Here is a 5,388-nt window from a genome sequence, read left to right as displayed (position 1 = left end):
ACACTACCTCATCAAGGACAATCACGTGGTACAACGTCTTGCTTACGTTTATATTTGGCGGGAATAATCAAAACCAATGACGCAATTCTCAAATTATCCTACAAAGTTTCAATGTTCCAATGTCCTGATCACGTGATCACAATGATTTACCCAATGAATGAGATACTATCCAATTTTAAGAACCATTACCAATTATTGATATGACAATAAGAAATGTACCCCTCCCAAAATTTAAGATTGGTACACAAATACACCTGTGTGTTATGAAAAAGTAATAAATCCTGTACTTATTCAATAATAAAGCCGGTCAATAACCTTTAAATTTTGAATATTTGGCCATAAGAGGAACACCAACATCTACCTATACATTACAATATAACCATATAAGGTAATAGGACCTCATCCAAGAGGATACATTGGGTCCTAGAAAAAGGTTTACCGAATTTTGTTATTTGATAAGTCCCCAAATTTAAAAGGGAACATAAACATATAAAGGTAATAAACCTCTGTACATACCCATATAACATGTACCCATGAAAGAGAAACGAGGTAAACCACCCAAATTTATCATAATACATGTTAGGGTCCAGTACTATAATACCAAATATATATAAAAATGAGCAATTTCTAAAATTTAAGGGATGGGCCAAGGTACCCCTAACAAATTTTAAAGGGGTGCACAAATATACCTATGTCTTATGATAGGGAATAGACCCCTATACATAACCATATAAACATATAAGGTAATAGGACCTCATCCAAGAGATAAATTGGGTCAAAATGTCAAACACGTGGTACAACGTATTGCTTACGTTTATATTTTGGCAATTTCGTACCCATGAAAGTGGACGATGTGGACCATCCAAATTTATCATGATACATATTAAGGTCCTGTACTATAATACCGAATGCTTAAATCAAAAAAATTCCAAAATTTAAGGGACGGGCCAAGGTACGTACCTCTCCTAAAATTGAAAGGGGTGCACCAATGTACCTATGTCTTATGATAGGAAATGAACACCTATACATTACAATATAACCATATAAGGTAATAGGACATCATCCAAGAGGATACATTGGGCCAAAAGACCAAACACGTGGTTGTACTAAAATTTGGCAATTTTGTACCCCTAAAAAGGGAACGATGTGGACCACCCAAATTTATAGTGATCCATATTAGGGTCCTATACTGTAATACCAAGTGTTTAAATTGAACAATTTCCAAAATTAAAGGGGTGGGCGAAGGTACCTCTCCCAAAAATTTAAAGGCGTGCAAAAATGTACCTATGTCTTATGATAGGAAATGGACCCCTATACATGGCCATATAACCATATAAGGTAATAGGACCTCATCCAAGGGAATAAATTAAATCAAAAAACAAACACGTGGTTGTACCTAAAATTGGCAATTTCGTACCCATGAAAGGGAACGAGATGGACCATCCAAATTTATCATGATACATAATGAGGTCCTGTACTAAAAGGGAACAAGGTGAACTACCCAAATTTATCATAATACATGTTAGGGTCCAGTACTATAATACCAAATATATAAAATGAGCAATTTCCAAAATTTAAGGGGTGGGCCAAAGTACCCCTCCCAAATTTTTAAAGGAGTGCACAAATGTACCTATGTCTTATGATAGGTAATGGACCCCTATACATAACCATATAACCATATAAGGTAATAGAACCTCATCCAAGAGGATAAATTGGGCCAAAAGACCAAACACGTGGTATAACGTCTTGCTTACGTTTATATTTTGGCAATTTTGTGCCCCTGGAAGGAAACGAGGTGGACCGCCCAAATTTATCATGATACATATTAGGGTCCTGTACTATAATACCCAATGTTTAAATTGGTCAATTTCCAAAATTTAAGGGGTGGGCCAAGGTACCCCTCCCAAATTTTTCAAGGGGTGCATTAATATACCCATATGTTATGAAAAGTAATGGACCCCTGTATACGTCCATATAACTATATAGGGTAATAATACCTCATCAAAGGGGATAAATTAGGTCAAAAAACCCCGAAATTTAAATTTTTGGCAATTTTTTACCCATGAAAGGGAACGACATAGACACCCAATACTGATAGAGGTACATACTATGGTCCTAGGCTACCACACCAAATTTTTAGATTTGGCAATTTCCAAAATTGAAGGGGTGGGCCAAGGTACCCCTCCCAAATTTTTCAAGGGGTGCATTAATATACCCATGTCTTATGATAGGTAATGGACCCCTATACATGACCATATAACTATATAGGATAATAACACCTCATCAAAGGGGATAAATTAGGTCAAAACCAAACACGTGGTACTACGTATTGCTTACGTTTATATTTTGGCAATTTGGTACCCCTAAAAGGGAACGAGGTGGACCATCCAAATTTATCATAATACATATTAGGGTCCTATACTATAATACCAAATGTTTAAATTGGACAATTTCCAAAATTTAAGGGGTGGGCCAAGGTACCCCTCCCAAATTTTTCAAGGGGTACATTAATATACCCATGTCTTATGAAAGGGAATGGACCCCTGTATACACCCATATAACCATATAGGGTAATAACACCTCATCCAAGAGGATAAATTAGGTCAAAAACCCCCGAAATTTGAATTTTTGGCAATTTTTTACCCATGAAAGGGAACGACATAGACACCCAATACTGATAGAGGTACATACTGTGGTCCTAGGCTACCATACCAAATTTTTAGATTTGGCAATTTCCAAAATTTAAGGGGGGTGGTCCTATGTACCCCTGCCAAAATTTAAGGGGTGGGCCATGGTACCCCTGCCAAAATTTAGAGGGGGTGGTCCTAGGTACCCCTAGGTCATTGACCCCGGGCCAGGTCATTGACCTTTCACCCTGGTCATGAAAGAGAGTGAGGATGAGTCATTCGGCCATAACGGGGCCACTACTACTGTATGCAACAGGCTGAATCCATTAGGTTTTCGGCACTAGTTACTACCAGTGGTGTATTTACGATTTTGTTTCGGGAGGTGCTTTGCTAACTTCGGGGGGGGGGGCTTTGTCTGGAAATGTGAAAATTCTGCAAGATATTTCATTTACTTTATATACTAAGTGATTCCGGGGGTCTTAAGCCCGGAAGCCCCCCCCCCCTAAATACGCCACTGGTTACTACATAGCAAGGCAAGGTACCAACATCTTTTCACGTCGCAGTAAAAAGATGTTACCTACATTTATAGGTCTTATAATAATTTTAGTGCAACAGTTAGGTTTTTTAACGATGTTTTTATGATTTTCCAGGGACGTATTTAGCCAGGGGCCGGAGAGGTCTACGATCCCAGTTTTTTGAGTGACAAAAATAATTGAAGCCATTACTTACATATTTTTGAAAGTTTAGAGTAAACTCGCGATATATCTATCATAATCTGGGTTTTAGTTGCCCCTTCTCCAGTTTTAACCTTCTAAGTTCACCTCTGGTTCCAGCGAATTTGTGTCATATTACACCTTGTGTAATCTTCGAGGGTTGCATTCCATTTTGAGTTACTCCAGTAACCTGACCTCGAAAAAGCTCACACGATTAGTTGAGCTTCAGGCAGTAATTACCAACCCTGGATGATATTTAGACTGTATTTACACACACGGATCCCTGGAGTGGCCCCGCGTAGCGTAGTCGCTAACGCTCTCGCCTTCGGTGCGAGCGGTCCCGGGTTCGATTCCCGGTGGGGTCACTCGGTCGAAAAAGTGTAACAGCTTTTTCAGGCCAGCCACCCTGAATGAGGTTTTCCTGGGTTTTCCTCATTCACACCAGGCAAATGCCGGGGTGGTACCTAACTTATAGGTCCCAGGCCGCTTCCTTCCTTTCCCAATCCTTTCTTCCTTCCCTTTCCCCGGATTGTGTGCTCGCCGAGGGACGTCATCCCTCAAATCGTGAAGGGCTACATGGCCTTAGATGCCGAAAGCCCAGAAATCCAAATCCAAATCCAAATCCACGGATCCCTGGAAACGTTTCAAACTTTACCCAACTGAATAGAAACAACTTGAAATGAGAAATGACGCGGTCTCCACATATTGTAGAAGCATGGCATGGAGCGTGGATCATAGTTGGTGCAAAAAGATTGGCAAGGGACTTTATTGGTACCAAATTAAACTACCGCTAATTTTACAAATTTTACAGTTTTTCTGTAATGAATTCAAAACAGTAAGTTAAGTTAACGAAATATACACGAAAACGTATTTACTTAATAGATATGTATTAGGTCCATAAATTACCATATAGCATATATTCAAACAGAAAAGGCGAAATTTTGTCGCTGAAAAAGAATGCTAGAAATAAATTGGCCCCATTATCTTCAATAGCTTAGAGCCCCATCAAACCTAAATCCGGCACTGGTCACCTTTATTATTCTCCTTCTGTTGCAGGGGTGTCATTTCAGACTTCGCTTGAGGGGGCAAGAACACCAACAACATAAGACTTTCACAGTTTGCACTAGTATATTAGTAGACAATCGATAAAGTATATGTATTCCTCAACATCTTGCGGGGGGCAATTGCCCCCTCCTGTTCTGTTGTGGTGGGCGGATGGGTGGGCGAGGCCATCCATCAGGTGGGCGGTTGCCTACTCCCGCCCACCCTTAGCGCCGTCCCTGCCTTGCACTTTATATATTAGGAAGCATACCAATTTCAGTTCAAATACCACGTTTCATGTCTTCAACTTTCGGGATCCCGAGATATAAACATCTTAGTATAATAATAATTTTAATATCCAGCTTTATTCTCTTCCAAACCCTTTTCTTTCTTTCTAGATCACAATCAAAAACGCTGAAATATGTATCTAATTATTGGGATTACAGAGTAAGATTTATAATAATATTGTACAGTTAGTTATTCCGTCCGTTACTCCGCACGAAACTCTTGAACAAAACTGAATTTGACTTTTTTTTTTCAATTGATAGCTAAAGTAATTATCTCGAAAGAGTTCGTTAGTAAAGGATCATAAACCAGGAGGTTATGGATCAGAAATCAGGAGTGGTAGAAATCAACCATTTTTGCTTTTAACGTTGATCCTGTAAACCAAAAAGGGTAATAGATAGCAAGAAATGGTTTCCGGCAGTCGATTTAGCATCCCAAGAATACCTTTCAACTCCATCCTTAATACTGTATTGAAATAGAAAGTGGCAGAAATAAACAAGTTCCCGCTTTAACATTGAATGGGGAAAAACTGTAATATGTAAAGAGAAGCAGTTTTGGGAAATCGACTAAAAGATTCCAAGAACACCCTTCATTTCTATCCTTAACACTCTGATAAAACTAGAAGCGGTAGAAATCAACAATTTTCGGTTTACTTTTCATTACTGTGGAGCAAAAGCTGTAATAGATAGCGAGAAGCTGTTTTCGACAATCGACGGAGCATC

General features: G+C 39.0%; 1 non-coding gene across 1 annotated transcript; it reads left to right on the top strand.

The window, feature by feature from the left end:
- The first annotated feature begins 3,630 nt into the window (after positions 1 to 3,630).
- TRNAR-UCG (transfer RNA arginine (anticodon UCG)) lies at positions 3,631 to 3,705 on the top strand. Its single transcript has one exon. It is a non-coding gene; the product is annotated as a tRNA-Arg (tRNA).
- Positions 3,706 to 5,388: the final 1,683 nt, after the last annotated feature.

Source organism: Thermobia domestica, chromosome 9, assembly GCF_964235325.1.
Source record: "Thermobia domestica chromosome 9, izTheDome1.hap1.1, whole genome shotgun sequence".
Classification (NCBI taxonomy): domain Eukaryota; kingdom Metazoa; phylum Arthropoda; class Insecta; order Zygentoma; family Lepismatidae; genus Thermobia; species Thermobia domestica.
Note: the sequence above shows the minus strand (reverse complement) of the source record. Positions and strands in the feature narration are given on the sequence as shown.